The sequence below is a fragment of the Cryptomeria japonica genome, chromosome 10 (genome assembly GCF_030272615.1).
Source record: "Cryptomeria japonica chromosome 10, Sugi_1.0, whole genome shotgun sequence".
Classification (NCBI taxonomy): Eukaryota; Viridiplantae; Streptophyta; class Pinopsida; order Cupressales; family Cupressaceae; genus Cryptomeria; species Cryptomeria japonica.
The window spans coordinates 896,553,429-896,572,904 of NC_081414.1; the positions used below are offsets into that span (position 1 = coordinate 896,553,429).

At 33.2% G+C, this 19,476-nt stretch overlaps 1 protein-coding gene across 2 annotated transcripts in view; it reads left to right on the forward strand.

Annotated features, from left to right (window-relative positions):
- The first annotated feature begins 272 nt into the window (after positions 1-272).
- LOC131046378 (serine/arginine-rich SC35-like splicing factor SCL28) overlaps positions 273-19,476 on the forward strand; it is an 81,858-nt gene continuing 62,654 nt past the window's right edge. Inside the window, exons 1-2 of one of the 2 annotated variants that reach the window (XR_009105989.1) lie at positions 273-365; positions 3,771-3,843. The gene's annotated coding sequence lies outside the window, so the exon portion shown is untranslated. The remainder of the gene's footprint in view (positions 366-3,770; positions 3,844-19,476) is intronic. The other variant, XR_009105991.1, reaches the window with a different exon arrangement.

The window sequence follows — 19,476 nt, forward strand, 5'->3', positions numbered from 1 at the left end:
TACTGCCACTGACCTATACGTAGGCTCATTTCTTTCCTGTTACAAATGATTGTGATGCCAAGATAATAATGAGTTTCCTGGTAATCTGCCATTTCAAACTCAGCAAATAAATGAGCTTTAATGTGCTTCAGGAGCTGCAAATTATCAGTTGTTAAAATTGTATCACCTACAGAAAAGACAATCATCCTATTTCTCATTTTATGTAGATATTTTTACTGACAATTACTTTTTTGAAGCTGACATTGACAAGTAATTATTCTTTCGCTTATATCAGGCCTCTAGAGATTTCCTTGAAACTTGTAGATATTTTTGAGGTGGCAGACATTATCATTTCCAACAGCAATGAACTCATCCGGTTTCTTTATGTAAGAATTTTGATCCACATCACCATTTGGAAATTCAAGTTTTAACATTTAGTTATGAATTTCTGAATTGAGTCTTGCAGTAATGCCCAGTAATCCTTACAGAAGGCATTTTTGCTACTGGAAAGAATGTGTCAAAATAGTTGACACCTTCCATTAACTGTCAGTAGCTTTCCTTCCTGGGGGTGAATAAGTAATTTCTAGGTTTGCTTTTTCTGTTTCTTTAACAAATCATATCCTGAATGCATTTCTTTGTTCCATGCTGCATGAATGGATTGGGGAGTATCTTCCAAACTTGTAGGTTCTACTGATATGCCTGAATGTGTCTTATGCTGGCAAGTTGCATCTTTTTAATCTCCGGTGGCTTTTTTTTTTCATTTGGTAAGGATTGCTCTTCATCTTTTGTGTTATCAATATCATTGGGAAGCTCCACTTCATACTAATGTCAATTGAAGTTGATCCGTATGATGTGACAAAAGTAATGGCTTTCTCATAAAGAATAATATTGGCTAAAGTGTAAGAAATGTAGCAACTTTAGGTAGAAGGGGACTCAAAGCTAATTTATTTAATTATTAAGAAATAGGGAGTACAATGATTGAAAATAAAACAGTATCATTACAAAACTAAAGTTGAAACAAATAATTTTGAGATCTCATACAATGTATATGGATGGTAGTTATGGTGGTAGACCAAGTTATAGACTACAGTTAAAAAGTTGGAAGACATGTTTTATAATCACCTACTTGCCTCATTGGCTAATCCAAGGTATGAGGCTATTGGTAACTCTATTGGTCGTTTCCTGAAGGTCGATGAAGCTACGTCCTCAATGGACCACACTACCTTTGTCTGCATTATTGTGGACATTGACATCTCCTATCATCTCTCGGGAGATGTGGTTCTTATGGTGGGGTATAGGCCTTGGTCACAACTGTTGGATTTTGAGGGCCTCCCCTTCCCCTGCAAGAGATGCTTCTCTATGGGTCATCTTGCTTCAAACTACTCTATTTCATGCCACAAAGGTGTTTCTACCTGGTGGAAGAATGTTACTGCGGATCACTTAACAGTCAATTCTCTTAACTCTGTGTTTGTTGGCTCCTCTCATGAGGATGATGTTGATGTTGTGCCCTTCACAGCTACTGATGCTCTTGTTGCTCCTTTTGTGGCGTCATTTCCTGAAGTCCCCTCTTCTGCTTCTTCTGTTCTACAACCACGATCCTTTGTTGGTGGATCTACTTCTGCTGTTGTTGTTTCATCACAACTCGTTGTTGCTCTACAGTACCCTGTTGTTGTTTTGTTGCAGCACTCTGTTGACACCACTGTTTGTAACCCTGTGGAGTGCCTTTCGATTGATCTCTCTTTTGATGGACCTAATGACAACATCGCCTGGACTGTGGTTGCTCACAAGCGGACCCCAAACCCCCCCTCGTTGGGGTTTGGGTGGCTTCCCGCGCGCCCCCCCCCCCCCCAAACCCCTTGAATGGGGCCTTTTTTGTTCTCCAGTTGGATAGGATTCCTTGTCTGTCTGACTGTGTTTGTTTGTAACTGCTTTTGGGTGGCTGTTCTTTTTGCCAACATCATCTCTCTTGATGTTGCTTGTTGTATGTTCATAGTTTTTGACTATGTTAAAGGGTCAGCGCCCTAGTTAATGTTGCTATACTAATAAATAACAAAGCTAATCCAAGGAGACTGTCAAATAAAAAGAGCTTGATTGTTATTAAAAACTTAGATCATGAGTGAAAATAATTCCATGAATAAAAACACTTCCTTGTAATTAATAGTGGTCTTCCGTGATTAAATTAGACAAACGAGAATGATTGGAGAAGAAACAATGATGGGTAAATGATGAAACATATCATATCTAATCTTTGTTAGATTTCTTACCCCTAGAATTTCCTAACATTGAAGAAGGGAGATTGCCTTATGATAGGAAAAGTAGTTGCCTAAATATGACTTTTGAAATTCATGTCAAATTTTTATCTTCCTAGTTTGCTTAGTTAATACCATTTGGGAGTTGACAATTTTGCACATTTTTGTTGAGTTTAAGTTTTAATGATCATTAGATAAAATGCTAGAGCTTCAAATTTGCCTTAGCCACTTAGATTTATTATGTGAAAGCAAAAATATATGAACGTGTCTCTTAAGCACAAGTCTAATTTAGAACTTGGTTTATTTGAAGAGAGAATTTCTAGAAATAGGTATTCGTATTTGAAAGTTGGGAGAAGTAATCAAAGTTGTGGGTGGCTTCAATCTAACTTTGAAGAGTTATTAAATCATTCGGATTTCAATGAAATTTAAAAAATCATTGTTCGATTTTTAGAAGTTGCCATGCATTTGAGAGAAATTCTAATATCTTTACTTATTTTCTTGGCTAAATATTCATTTCAAAGACTATACACAAATATTTGGCATTTATGACAAGTATATAGATAGTTTAGTAAGCAACACACAAATAGAACTCCAAGGTGAACTTGGTTAATCTTCTTTTAACAGAGAAACTAATATTTCTTCTTTTATTGTCTAAAGAACTCTTTAAAGGGCATTATAAGATGTAAAATTTGATTGTGGGAGAATTATGAAAATGGTTTAGCAAAAGTACATGTTTAGAACTTCAAGGTGAAACTAAAGAATATATATAACATTTTTTAAGTTTAAAGTGGAATAAAGGACTTTATGATCTAGATTGTCATAATTGATTTATCCCAACACATATATGTTTGATATACTATTTGGTTCTTAATATTGTAGCAATTATCATATTCATGAAAATATTAAACACAAGTGTATAAAGAAATGTACTTGAAATCACATGAATTTATAAAATAATATAACTATAATTAAATAAAAGTTTTAAAAGCTCACATTTAAAGTGGAATAAATTATTGAGTAAATTATTTTTTGAAGTAGATTAATGTAACTAATTGAGATAAGGCCAATTCATATGATGACGACCCGGCTTACTTTTTTGATACAAGAGTTGGTCCTTAATGTTGGAGCAATTATCATATTGATGATTGTATTAAAGTTAAGTGTATTGTGTGAAAGAATTATAGTTGGTTAAAATCACATTAATTTAATGATATAATACACAATAGTAAAAGACAGACATAACTCAAGAAAGAAAAGATGGAGAATCAAGACATGTTCACATAATTTGTCATTAAGCATTTAGATAAGTTCATAGTTCTTAAGTTAACTTTATGTTTTATATATGGGTTATATCATATTACATATTTAATTTTAAAGGACCTTATATATAAATGTGTTAATAATAATTACCTCAATGTTAGAGTAGTCCCATTCTTTTTTTTCATATATAAATGGGAGTTTCTCCTTTTCTTTCATATTGGATAACTTTTATAAAATGAATATTTAGGGCAAGGGAGCTTATCTTCTACCTTGGATTTGTAGGTGCCTTTAGCCTTTCTTGATTGCCTCAAAAGTTCAACTCAGGGACAACGAACTCCACAACCTTCAGGTCAAAGTAAGGAAACAATATCCAAGCTATTTACTTATTGTTTTTTAGTAAATGTTATAGTAGTGGTGGGACTTTGATATCACAATACACTTAGTAATATTAAAGACATATTTTTGTCCTTGTTAAGAATTTTTAAGAAAAACTCCAACATGTGAGAGATTACAACCAGTCGAATCATATTAATATTGGTGCACTCTTTTCATCTTTTCAATAGGGTTTTCACAAATACTACTAATTGACAAAATATTAGTAGCTTGTTATATACACCATCGAAAACATTATATTTAAAAAATAAAATCTTAAAGATTATTTCATGTAATAGAGTCACATAAATTCTTCAAAAGAATTTAGTTTAGTTCAACATAGGAAATATTACCATTCTCGAAAAGTGGTTTAAGTAATCAACCAACATATATGCTATTGAGAGCTCAAATATAATATTCTATGATTTTGAGAATGTATTCAATCTTCTATATATTAGAAGCAAAATTGAGAAGGGATAAAAGAAATGCATAAACTTTATGCTTTTTAAATTTGAAAAAAAAAGAAGATTAAATTGAATGGAAGTATGGAGGTAAAATTGCACACTTGAAATCTAAGGTTCATCCTCAGGGCTCCAAGTATTTCAACATTTCACTATTTGAAACTAGATTAATGACATGCATATTATTGTGGGAAGTTTTGTATAGGCATGTATTCATGTTCTTTTACATCTCCTAATTTTATTACCATACCTCAAATTTGAATGAATGTATGCTATAGTCCCAAGTTTAAATTAGTATAATTTTGATCTGTTCCATTATGCTTTACTATAAGAAAGATTGAACAAAGATACAATGTTTCATAGGGAGACACCAAAAAGAGTATTGAGGATGTTGTAAGGTATTAAACATATTGCCTAGAAGGCTACTCTTTCGAGCAATGCAATATGTATTGGTACTAAGTAAAAGATGGTTGTTGAGTGAGAAAAGTTTAGGCATGGATTAGTTAGGTATATTGAATCAATATAAACAATTCTAGAGAAACAAAATAATGAGAGATTTTGTGATGTACATACAATATCAATGTATATGCAACATGGAGAGATATGCCTAATATAAAACCTCTCCAGTATTTTGCCATTATTTCTCAAAAGTGGGCCATGTTGATGTTGATTGCCCAAGCAATAAGAAATACTATCTTGATTGGTGAAAAAAGGTTTAAGCACAATTTTTTGATTAGGATTGTAACACCACCACTGAGGTTGTGCAAATGAGATGTAAGGAGTGTGCTCTTAAAGTTTATAGTGCTAGGATGGAGATCCCTTTAATGGAGGTTCTTGGTGGGGCTTCACAGATGGAAGTAGGTTGACATGTAGTCCTCTATATCTTCTAATTCTTTCAAGAAAAGGGGACTTTTGTGAAAGGACCTTATGTTGGCATTAGAATGTCATTGATTTTAACAATTGAAGCAATGCATTAGACAGAGATGCAACATGATGAATGCTTGAGATGAAGAGTAGGTTTGGTTGAGATGGTGTGGTTATGCAACATGATGAATACCTCAGATGAAGATCAGGTTTGGTTGAGATGGCGTGGTCTCAAATTGGCAGAGTCGAGCAATTTTTAAGTGCTCAAGTGTGGAGAAAAGATTGGACAGAGATGTTGGATGATGCATATCCCAAAGGAAGATAAGATTGGCTAAAGGTATGTTGCAACATGATGAATGCCTGAGATGAAGAGCAGGTTTGGTTGAGATGGTGTGGTCATGCAACACGATGAATACCCCAGATGAAAATTAGGTTTGGTTGAGATAGCATGGTCTCAGATTAGCAAAGTTGAGAACTTATAAGTGCTAAAGTGTGGAGATAAGATTGGATAGACACGTTGGATGATGCATATCCCAAAGGAAGATCAAATTGGTTGAAGGTGTGTTGTTGTGTGTTGATGAAGTGCAGATTAATTCATGTTGTCAGGTTTGAGCAGAACTTATTGTATACAAGCAAGTTGAATAAGTATGGAATGTGCAAGCCACTAAAAATAAAGAAGAAAATGAGGTCAGCTATTTGGAACTGTAATTGGATAAAGGGACAAAGGCAATAGAATTGTGAAGGCACTGGGCAAATTGGAATGGCTCAGAAAATGTATTTTTGCAGTATAGAAATCCCACCATGTTATTGATATGCAACAGGGCACTTGAGTTTATTGATGAGAGATCTTTATTTTGCAAGATACCTTGATTGCCTAGAAGATCAATTGAGTTTTGTTGATAAAGTTTCTATAAATAGGTTGTGGCAAACCCAATGTGTTTATCACTTACACTCGCACACAGAGAATAGGGGGTGGTGGTTGTTTCGTAGATCAACCTGTTTGTGTTGATCAAAGATAGATGGTGAAAAGAAGAGTAGATATCACATCGTGTTTATTACTATGGTCTCTGCAAGCTCCAAGTCCACCGCTAAAAAGCCATCTGCAGAACTCCGGGAAGAAAGGTAAGTGTCTCTGCAACCCCGCACGTTAACTCGCCTTGACTTCAGAGTCATCTATGTATCTGCGAGAAGAAGGAAGGAATATTTGCCACATAAGATCGAACAACGTTTTTTGCACCATGTCTTGCCAACTCATAGCCAAGAAGTCGAATGAAAAAATCTCTCATGAGACAAGTTAAGTGTAAAAAAGTGTGCAGTCCCGCCATCCTGTAGGTGTTGTTTGAACGGTTGAGAACACGATGTGTTTTCTACAAATTGCTGACACAGAAGCGGTGTACTCAGCGTTTGACCAAGTTTGACACGACGATTTAAAAGGAAATATGGAGGACGTGGCATGTACAGGACCAATCAAAGATCGCTAGCAAGATATGGTTGCTAAGGAAATGACAACTAGGAGTTTTATTTATGAGAATAAGTGTTGCATGCAAAGATCTCTCTAGAATGTTGAGTTAACTGATTGAATTTAGAAAGAATGTGATACAAAAGGCAAAAAATCAGAAAGCACAAATTAAGGCAGATTAAGCTCTAGATCTTGATAAGAATATTTCGAATTCTTCTTTGGAGGGAAAATTCTAAGGAGTAAAAAGTATTGTGATAAAATGATTTTTAGTTGAAGAAATTGTAAAGTAATGTGTGTGTGTTGTTGAAAGAAAACCAGAATGCGTTGTTGTAGACGAAATTGAAGTAAGAAAACAGAGTGTATGAAATACAATGTGTATTTCACACTGTGCGAAGCAGAGTAAGAGATAAGCAAAGAGTAGATATTTGATCAGAACATAGATAAGAAGAGTTGGCGAAAAGACAAGATAGAGTGCAAAGTACTATTGCAGAGATCAAAAGAGTTGGTGAAAAGACAAGATAGGGTGTAGAGAGCTATTGCAGAGATCAGAAAGTAGAAGACAAAGCCTGTAAGCTGAAAAGAGCAGTTTCAGTTTCAGGAATGGAAAACACGACGTGTTACAAAACATCATTTGTAACGAGGTATTCAATATGTAGTAGTTATAAATCTTTTGTAATCATTTGAGTGGGTGCTCAGATCAGGGGTTGGTGCCCATAAACATTGTAATCAGATTTGCTTGTGAGGCTGGATTGAAGCAATAGACTCCAGCAACATTCGTACCAAGTTTTTTCCCATGATGGGTTTGCTTTCTATGTGTGTGTGAAGTTTAGTTTGATATCCTTGCTCATAGTTGCTTGATCATTGTTTTAGATCTTTAATCTTTTAGAAAGTTCAAGTTTTTGAGATACCACTGATTCACCCCCCCTCCCACCCTCTCAGTGGTCTATTTGTGTTCCTTCACCTTAATGTTAAGGAAAACATGGTTGTGGTTAATAAAAATCTTTGGAACAATTTGGCTTCAAACCACCTTGAATTTTTCGCTATTCCTTATCAAGCATTGTTTTACCCTTTGCTAGTTGTTTTAAGTTGTGTGCTTCTTTTGTTGCTAGTGTCGGATTGTTGCCCTTTGTTGTCTTGTTGAGATTCATTTTCTTATCTTCCCTCTTGTACAAGTGTCTAGGCCCTTTCAAAATTCCATATTACCATAATAAAAAAATAACAATTGATTGCTTTCAACATAATAAAGATACTTTGATGCTACTATAATATGAAGACCTTTTGGCATCGGTAATATAACTCCTTTGGAAAATCATTATATATGGTGCCAATATCATTACCTTTGAGGGAGACAATGGATTTAATGTTCTATTTGTGATGGTTGTTAAGAAAATAAGTAATAGGAAGTTGGTCTTGGGTTGAAATTTTGAGAATTTAATTTTGAAGTTTAATCGTTAAATTTGTATCAAATATTACATTCTTCCCAAGTTAGTTAGCTAGCTCATTGTTGACTTCCCTTTAAAAGGTTAATTTTTATACAAATGTTTTATTATTTGGTATAATTAAGAATGCTTAAGTTTAAATTTGAATGGAATTGAATTATTATAGACCTCAAATGAAATGAAAATTATCTAGTACTTTAGGTCGTGGATAGATCAATGACAAGGATGATACTCTTAGCTTGAAGAATTAGATGAAGTTGTAAGATTGGAAAAAGAAAGTCATTTGCATTTGTAAGATATAATCCTTTGAAAGAGTTTTAATAGGTTAAAGGCAAAATATAAAGAATATTTATAATGTATTGATGTTATTGAGATGACAATTTCTATGAGCAAGAAACATAAGTCTTTTATATGTATCAATTCAAAACATATTTTTTAAGAGGAAAAATAGGAATACAATGTTTTAGAATGGTGCATACCAAAGTTGGATGAACTTAGCGATGCAAACTTCCTACTTGACATTAAAAAATGTAGATTATAAATGTTGAAACTCAATTGAAAACTTTCTAGGATACTAACAGGAACTCCTATTCTTACTATTGTTCTCATTGTGCATGAAAACAAGATCCATCTTTATGGGTTAGATAACAATTATGGTCTTACCTAAGACTTGTGCAATTGTGGTAGAGGGGTTTTGCTAAACAACTCCACCATATAACCACAATAAAAATAATTACATAGAATGACAAAATTGAACCTTTGATCTTATATAGTAGTCAAATCATTGAAAGTACAAATATATTTACTTTGAATTAAAAAATTTCAGAAATATAACGAAGTCTACTTAAAGAACAATCCCTTCATGAAATTTTAAATCTTCCAAAAGAATTTCCCTTTTGATGTTCTCAACTTGATATACATTAGATCTCAGAGTTTTGCAATTTCTCACTATATCTCCTCTCCCAGGCTCACCAAATCTTGGCTTCTTCCATTTCCCATACGAGTTCTTCAGTGTTTGGCAACTCTTTAACCAATTGTGTTATTGACCTTGTATGTTTATCAATGGCAAGAAAATTATTAGAACTAAATAGTTTGCGATGTAAAATTGGGTAGAGGGTCCTTCAACTATGCAATAGGAGGAAGTTGAACCATTTTGCCACTAAATGATCCTCCAAAATGCTTTCTAGTGCTTGTTATTGGTGGTTGGAGCTTTTACCTTGCCTTGAACTTGTGATCGGGGGTAGTAGAGGGAACTCAAGGGTTCTCAAGGATCCTAGAACCCACCTGAGCTCCAATACACATCCAAACTTTTGATGAATTTCAAAACCATTTTAAAAGAATTTAACCTTAACTTGGTTTTATGCTTAGAGTAGGAAGTAACAATGTGAACTATAATCCATTGGGGGTTCTTAAAACCCACCCCATGCGAGCTTCGACAAGTGTATGTCAAGGCTTTTGATGCATTATGAAACCTTCAAATGTACCAAAACCTGTTGGGCTTCCTTTTTCCTCTCGGATTCTTTGAAAGCTTCAAAATATGGCATTGATCTTCTCTTTGACGATGATAACTACCTCACTACAAACTACAACAACGTCGAGGTTTTGATAAGGAACAAGAACTTGTCAAGGGTCCTAAGGGTTCTAAGAACCCCCATAACCTCCAATTCTATTCCTAAGTAGGGCCAAGCATCTAATTTGGCATAGCTCACTCAATTTTTATCTTTCTTTCACCAAATTGAAACTCTAGATACCCATTAAGCCCTTTTAGATAGTGAAGCTTTCAAACATGGACAAAAATTCTTCTATAAGCGAAAACTAACAAACACACCATATTGAAGCAAAACTTGAACATGAACCAGAAGAAGAAATTTTGAAAATGTTTTTGGGTGATGTAGGATTGCTTGTGCATCTCGAAGCTCCTACATCATAGACCCGTGTACAAGAATTTTGAGATTGATGTTTTTGTTTACCTCATGTGTTTTATCATCAAAATCAATAATTACTAAATGGAAAGGCTATCTTCTCTCCATAATATTTTGAATGATACTGTCCCAAATATTTGTCTCTTCCAACACCATTCAATATACTCCTTGTTAACATTAGTTCCTATGGTTGTAACAAAATGCTCTGCCCATATAGTTTTAATATCTTCATATAACCTTTTGGATGGTAAAAATTGTTGTTACCTGAATGACTCATAGGGTGTTAAAACATTGACTAAAGTCATGGAGGAATTCCTTGTCATTCTTAGGATATCATCTAATTCTCAATGAAGGTGGTCCTAATAAGAAAAAATTCTAATTCATGAGATGACCCAAGTCAATTTCTCTTTTATGCACATTATAGCTCCTACAACAATTGCATTATTCATAACACCTGCAATTTTACCAAAGTAATAAGATCGACATGACCCCTAACTATGAATGATTTCCAATTGGCCCACCTATTAATCTAAAAAATAATTCTTGCGACTACATCAATATTAACAATGAGTATTGTTTTCTTTTTTAAACTAGTGAACCACGAGAAAGATTCATATAAGTGTGATTTACAACTATTCAAATAATTAGACATGTTGTCTCTAATGGCGTAGATCCTCCTCATAAAATACTTGAATCTCAAACTGTATTAAGGCCTATTTGGGCTAGCAAGTCAATAATTTTATGCTTAGTAAATTCTCTTCTTGTTGAAGAGTCATTAGTTCCTTTTATCACATAATTCTTGTGTAATGCAATGGTGACAAGGATATGCAACTATATGAACATCCTAAAATCACAATTGGGTCATCAAGCCTATTAGTATTGTTGTTTAATATATGATTCCATGTCTATTACCTTTGCCAATATACAACTTGAGCATGATACCATTGCCAAGGTGATATTCACCATATGGAAAAGATAATTTTTATCAGGCATAAAAAATTGTCACATAAAGGCTTCAAACCACAATACAATTTTTTTAACAAATTGTATATCAAATTTTATTGTATTATTAATCACATCTACAAATAGAAGGTTTCACATTCAAGTTGTGCACTAGCATTATAGCTTTTCCTAGTCCTCCCATATCAATTTATATTATATATGGTCCATATAGTTAATAACTACTATGAACATGTTTTAATAAATAATACATCTCACTTAAATAACACTTGAAATATATATATTTTCTTTGTTTTTGATATATTTTAGGTAAATGAAATGGTTGCGATTATATGTATACATTAAATCTTAAGTGTATATTGGATTTCCATACATCATGTATGGATATCCAAAAAAAAACATAGCCAATTATAGTCAATGCATGCCAACAACAAAGAATAAATACATCACACAATATACACTTCTAGGTCAATCCTTGGGATTGATTGAACTTTAGATCTTCAAGAATGTTGTTCTACCAAACTACTATTTTAGATTTGAAAAAATGTGAATAGAACATCTAGGGATTGATCATCTCATTTTTTATTGGTTGATTGATGGCTAGATATGAACAATGAAATATTCTCATGAGCAAGTTAAGTTTTCTTTAGGATAAAGAAATGGACCAAATAGGTCTTCAGAAACCTACTTGATTCCAAACATAAAGTAGATATTAGAAAAATAGGGACTCTTTGACAATATTTTGCCTGAGAAAGATGAAGCATTGGAGTAAAGTTGATATTAGAAAAGAGGGACTATTTGACAAAATTTTGCTTGAGAAAGATAAAGCATTAGACTCACTTAATCATATCTATAGAAAAGAAGAAATGCTTTAGAAATAGAGACCTTGAATCAAATGAATTTAATGAGAAAATCTAAATGCTAAATTTTGATATCATAACACAAAATTGAATCATCAAAGGAATAAGATCTCCAATCTAATAATAGAGTATGAAGCTATCTTCAAATCTCATAAGGAAATAAGAAAGGAAGTTATGCATATTTCCTTTTAGAAAATGGTGCAAGAAAGAAATATGCTTAATAATCATTATATGAGAATGGAAGGAAATACGATATACACAAAAATTCTATGTTGTTAAACTAAATCTAGAAAGCAAATTATTGCATTAAAAGAATGGAAAGCAATAGTAAACACACATGAGCACAAGATATACCATAAGAATCATTTTGGAAAAAATCCTGTCAATTACACAACACTCAATTTATTATCAATAAGAATATTATTACATTTTAGAAAATTTTAAATATGCTAAATGTATCCTCAACCTTAAGCTCGATTGGATAACATGCACCTTGGAATAACCCATTTTCAATACACGCTATGAGTTGCTGTCAATATTTTGATCAATTCAACATGTAACTACTTTAGAAACCTATCACAATAACTTTTGCTCCAACCTATTTGAACAAAAAATGTTCAAATACAATGCAAAAGACAATGTATATGTTGCATAATCAAAAAATACATAGATTAACAACTAAGTGCAACACTACCCATTGCTTTCTTGCACCAAACAGACTTCCTAGTGGTTACAAGCTTATTCAAAGAATGTGTAACATTCATGATGACATTTTTTCCCCTCAATACCTTCTTTTATTCAACATCCTAAAGACCTTTATATTTGAAATTCATTTGGGACACCCATTTGTACCCAATGAATTTCCCTCTATAAATATCAACCATGTCCTTGGTAAAAAAATCCCACTAAATGAACAATATGTGATATCAAGTACACCATAATGGTTCACATCCTCAACTCCTTGAAGAACATTATACCAAAGACAAATTTGTGTCACTTGTTTGCAACCATTGAATTTTGTTCCTACAAGCAAGTATAACTAATCTCAGGAATCATGAAATTGTTACATCCACTAATTGCAATGCAGAGAACAAAATGTCTATTGGTTTGATGATAGTGGCAATGAGGATACTATCAAGCTATTTCCTCCATCTATCTTGTCATAAAAACTTATTGCAGAGCTCTTTAAAATTCAAGTTAACATTGTGTAGGTGATATTGAGTGCTTCAATAAATTGCTCATAAGAACATAATAAGTTTTTCATCATGATTACCACCATGTCCTATTCTTCAATCTTGTGATCTATGGCAAACAACTGATCTCAAATTTCCTTGATCTTGAATAAATGCTCCTACAAGGACACTTTCTCATCCATCATGATAAAAAAGATCATATTTTTTAGAAAGAAAGGTCTGCCTCAGTTTGAATTAATACAATTCTTGTAAATGCTTCTAATTTTTTGTTAAGGTCGTACTTGTCTAAATCTTCAAAAGCATGTCATTAGTAATTGATAATTCATCAACAAACTTATCCTAGCCCTTACTCACAACTGACCTTACTCACAATTGCTAGCTAGGTGTCGATACTAAGGAAAATCTTTTTGAGGCATATGTACTAAAAGAATGTTAATATTCATTGCTTCCACATCAAATTCTTTCTAGTAAAATTTTGGCTACCTTCCAAATTGATGTTGGATAAAGAGGCTATTTAACATTTTCTACCTTACAATAAATCATAATCATGGAGTAAGAGCGAACATACAAAGGCCATCTTGTTGTTGCACTAGTGCAAATTATAATTTTTGCACAAAAAACCCTAAAATATTTGGCCAAAACCCTATCCACCAAACCTGTAAACTTAACCATCGCAGATTTGCAAAAAATGTTAAAAAAACCCATGTTCTATTTTAAAATTGCTAAAATTTTAAATTGTAACCCTAGCAACTATGATTAAGAAATAAGATGGCTTAAAAACCTTAAATTTTCTATAAAATCCATCACGTGTTATGTGACAAAACACAATCACTTTTTACTTGCCATGGTCATAAAAAATGGTGCTATTCTACATGAAATATTTGCAATTCCTTGTCTCTAGACAAAAAAACCGTTGTAGTTTTTAAACTAAAACAACTCGTTATTTATAGAATAAAAATCCTCAAATTTTAAAAAAAATGACACGATCTTTCTTAGAATTATTTTGCCTAAAAACTATAATAAAAAAATTGCTATTTTTTGCTTTAAAAAATCAATGATTTTAAAACCCTTAATACTTCTATATTGTTTTATATGTATGACGTCTTCAGGGTTTTTGTGGGCTATACATATTCTTTGAACCATCACTATCAGTAGTACTCCCTCAGTCTTTACACTTTCACTAGTCTCGAGTTTCTACTTGGGCTTTGATACCATATGACAAAAAATATAGACATAATGATTACCAACATATTTGATATTAAACTTAGGAGCGAACGTATCCTTAAATAAGATTACAAATTCTTTATTCAAAGAGGAAAAGATGAAAAAAGAAAAAAGAGTATTCCTAAAGCTTATCCTAAAAACTAATTGACCATTGTAAATAACATATTACTTTAATATTGATCACAAGAGTACTTTATACTCCAATATCTTTTATCTTGGTAATTTGCTCTCCTTTAGGTTTCTTCCACTCTTCTATAGGCATGTGTCAAGGGGATCTCCTCTCAATACCATTTTGGTTGAAGCTCTAGGTAGAAGTATGTTAAAAGAGTAAAGGAGGGAGATTCCACGAATCACACACACCTACTTAGGTGACTTGATTATTTATGATTTTGTGGATTTCATTAGAAATCGTTACCTTGAATTGGGGAATGAAATGATATCAACGTCATTCTTAAAGATCATGAGTTGGTTTTTGAATAGAGCATAAGTAGATGCAAACTAGAATCTTTTTCTATGCATGTGGTAGGAGAGCAACAACCATTTTTAACTAGTCTTCAAGCTTGCAAGAAGGATTCCCTTGCAAACATATATGCATCACTATTTTTGAAGGTAATGCCAAGACAATTTTATGAGCTCTAAGAAGTAAGATCAAGAATAAGATTTCAAGTCAAAAAGTCAAATCGTTATCTTTGGTAAGGTAACTTGCCCTTACAATGTTTGTGCTTCAATCCATCCCAAATTTTCGATAGTTCATCTTTTAGAAACCTAATATTTATCCTAATACACATGTTCTAGTAGTGTAAAGCGTATAAGAAAGAAATTCCCTATGGAGTGTCACAAGTTCAAAGGAATCTACCAAAGAGGTTGGGTATAGTTGTATTCCAACATAAGATAATCTAAATTATTGATTTGTGCAAAAGAATGTTGGAGAATGTACAATAATTATTGAAGGCTCCTTGAAGAAGGATTATATAGGGGAAGTATTTCTTAAAGAATACTGAGAATGATTTTTTAACACTACCCTTCTTCTAGATGGGTTTACAATATGTAACAATATGAGTACTTTGCATTTATCTTCAACATACTCTTATGAGACAATATTCATTTCTAAGAGGAGTTGTAGTGTTGGAGGTCAATTGTTGGTTCAACATTTTTTAGTTAACAACCTCTAATGAAAATATTTGTATAAGAAATGTAGGAGTTGATTGGTAACTCTTCAACAACCCCATGAATCTTGCAAGACTAAATAACTTTTACAAGAGAGAGAATGACACAAATAGATTTCTTGATTGTGAATGCAATAATGGACATGAAAATGTACATGAGAGGCTTGCTTATAAAGGAAAGTTGAGAGGTAGGATCAAACAAGATTATGACTTGTGTCTTAATCGTATATAATGAGACAACAAAAGAGATGTATATTAAATTCCTAGGTAACTAAAAATAGTTGTCAAAAGATGCGATAAGATAATGTGACAACTAATCAAGCTTCTAGAAGGGCGCCTAGGACCTAAGTAAACTTAAGTCATGTGAATAAGTCCCCTATAAGGAACTAGCAAAAACACTATATACATGACCTTATTCACGGAAGCCCCTGAGTAGATTATTATGCAAAGATAAAAGATTATTAGGATGGGTCCTACACACAAAAACTTGTTAAGTATCCATGTACAATGCATATGTAATCTCTCATAAAAAAAGAAAAGGTAGAAACCTAGTGGGACAAAACTCCTCTCCAAAGAGAAAAGATTCAAAACATAAATGATGATGGGGTAGCACTCAATGATACCCCCAAGGAATACATCTGTCGTGAATTTACAACCAATGAACCTCCATAAGAGAGCAAAAGGGAGACAAGATGTCCCCAATAATGAAGAAGCTCTAATGTTGATGAATTTTGCTTGAAAAAAAAAATGATCCAATGTCTACAAGCAACACATCATCGGTTACAAGTCCCTATGATAATGAAAAGGTCACTCCATGTCCAATTGAAAGGAGGAAGGAAGTCTCTAAATGTGTGTCTTTGAAAACTAAAGAGGGATTTCCAAGCTTGAATAAACCACAACATAAACTTAATCAAAATCAACCAAGAAACATGACCAATCAAGTGAAGGAGAAAACTCATGAATGTCAATCTCCAAAGATAATGAAGCCATTCTAGTTTTTGTATTTAGGATAATGGTGAGTATTTTGTGATTTTAGATATTAAAGTTTTGGCCTATCAAATTTTAGACTTCGAGAAAAACTATAGTTTTCATATTGGCCATGAACATGCACTAGGATTCAGAAGAATATTTCTTGAAGAAAATTTTGAAGACTAATGCAAGATTTTTCAAAAAAGATATACAAAATTTGCCCATTTGTTAAAAACAATTGTAAAGGGTTCAAATTTTTTTGAATTGGGGACACTTTCTTGTGAAAATCACCCATTGAGAACATTTCCTTAAAGAGAAAACTCTTGACAGTAGTCCCCTTATTCTTTAAATGACTTTGAAAACAAACAATCATCCCCTAAAAATAATTTTAAACAGCGAATAAATCTAGTTAAAGTTGGCCTCAACAAATCCTTGGTACTTCCTTTCTCAAATCTAGTTGTTCTTTTTTTCAAGTTGGCCCTCCAAAACCTTCAAAAGGTCAACCCTCGTAAAATAACATCTTTAGAAGGTTGGACGCAACAAGGTAACAATATTTATTGCAGTAAGTTGGCCCCTAAAATTAATATTTTGTTGATTTATGCCCTTCAAATTCTAATGGTCAGCCTTTTTGCAACAACAATAATTTCTTCTTTCCTTATGGCAATAACTCCTTTTAATAGTGATTGAAAACAACATTTCTCCCTTGTTCTTCATCAAACTAGTTTAGAGTACAAGACAAAAAATGACAAGAATAGCTTGCTTGATTATTAATGCAAGAATGGGTATGAAAATGTACGTCAGAGGCCTTGCTTAAAGGCAAGGTGAGAGATAAGATTAAATAGGATGGTGACATGTGCCTTAATCCTATAGTTCAAACAAGTAATGTGATAAATATTAAATGACCTAGGTAACTAAAAGTTGTTGTCAAAAGATCAAATGAGTCCATGTGACAACTAATCAATCTTTTAGAAGGACACCTAGGACCTAAGAAAACTTAAGTCACGTGAATAAGTCCCCTACTAAGAACTAGCAAAAATACTAAGTACAAGACCTTATTCACACCAACACCCACCTTAAGTGCAACTTAAGGAGTAGATTGTTATGAAAAGATGCAAGATTATTATGATGGGTCTTGGCTACAAGGCCATGTTAGGTACCCATGCACAATGCAAATTTCTCACAAACTGATAAAAGGAGAAAACCTAGTGGGACAAAACTCCTCTCCAAAAGAGAGAAAATATAGAAATAAATAAAGGATGATGTATGGAGGACTCAATGATACCCCCAAGGACTGCATAGGAAGGAAAAAGAGAGACAAGATATCCCCCCATAATGAATATGCTCCAATGTCAATGAAGTATGCTTGAAAACAAAAGATGATAAAATGCCTGCAAGAAACACATCTTCCCTTAGGAAGAAACAAGTCCACTTGAAAGGAGGAAGGAAATCTCCAAATGTGTGTTTCTTAAAATTGGGGAGTCTCCAAGCTTGAATAAGCCACAACATAATCATGATCAAACTCAACCAAGAAACTGACCAATCAAGTGAATGAGGAAACTCATGAATATCAATCTCCAAAGACAATGAAGATGAGACCCTAGTTCTACTAAAACTATCATCAAAGAGGAGTGAAACCCCCTCAAGTGTCTCCCAAATCATATAGCATAAGACTCCACAAACAACTCTAAAATCCCTATCTAATGTTCATCCCAAAAAGAAACATCTAAAAAAATATAATCATCTTGTTGAATAAAAGCATTGAAGATTGAAGAAGTAAGAGGTTGAGGAGTAGGAAGCTTAGCAAGAGTGTCTAGAATACCAAGATTCAAATGACCAAACTTCTCCTCACAAACATGATTGGCCCTCTATGAAAGTCTGTGAACATCAATCAAAGGAGCGTTATCATCATCAGGAAAAATTTGAGAAAAGGAATATAAACGGGATGAATGGTCAACTATCCACTTAGCAATGATCTTTGTAGTCTCAATGTCCCTAATGTAAACATAATTAAGAGTTAACTCATCTTATTTACCTTTTCCACAATGAATAATTTGATTAAAAAAATGAGATTAGATGACAAGAAGGGAACATAATGTACATTATTAAAAGTGTCGTCTCCCATGTTAGTAGAACCTTTCCCACAAACTGTCATCTATGTTTTGTTACCCATCAATATATTAGGTGAATTACAATGCTCAAAAGAAGAGAACACATCCTTAGAAGATGCCCTATGATGAAATGCTCTTGAATCAAGAAGCCATCTCCCATGTTTAGGAATTAAAGAGGCCAAGAGTGCTTTAAATTTCATTTTTTTAGTCCCATGTGAAACGCATATAGTCCCCAAATGTGTTGATGAAGTTGTTATTGATTGTGAAGTTGAAGAAGAAGAAGAGACATGAGGGTAACCAAATGTCATTCTTCTGAAGGTGTGAGAGTTCATCAATCTTCTTATCATAACACCTATGCTCACCATGTCCTAACCCTTTACAATAGGCACATTTCAATTTCTTTTTTAGATGATTCCTCTTTGGAAGGGGATGTGCACTAAAGGGTGTGTTATGAAGGAGAATCATTAGCTTGCTTAGACTTTGGATCCTTATTCTACTTCTTACCTTTGCTACTTGAAGCCTTTGGATTTGGATCTTTTGTAAGAAGAGCTTGAGACTTTGAAGACTTCAATATGTCCATGTGTGCCAACTTGGCTTGTCCCCTTGTGAACTAAACTGCAAATCCATCAAGAGAAAACATTTTTGTGTTCATTGCCTAGAGCATCCATAGTAGCATAAAATGTAGAAAAAATGTTGAATAATCAAGACCTAGCTTAGCAAGAATGAAGAGAATCAACTAATCATCCTCTTTAGTGACCCCACAATTAAATAACTATAGTCTAAGAGAATTAAGCTTTCTAAAGAAGTCATGGATATTATCAAAATTTGAAGGATTAAGATTCATTACTTCATTCTCCAACTTAAATTTTCTCATCTTATATAGTTTACTAAATAGACTCTCTAAGATAGTCCAATGTTTTTTAGGATGTTTACAAGATACAACATGATATCTAAGATCGGGATGTGGCACATGTTGGTTCTAGATCTATCA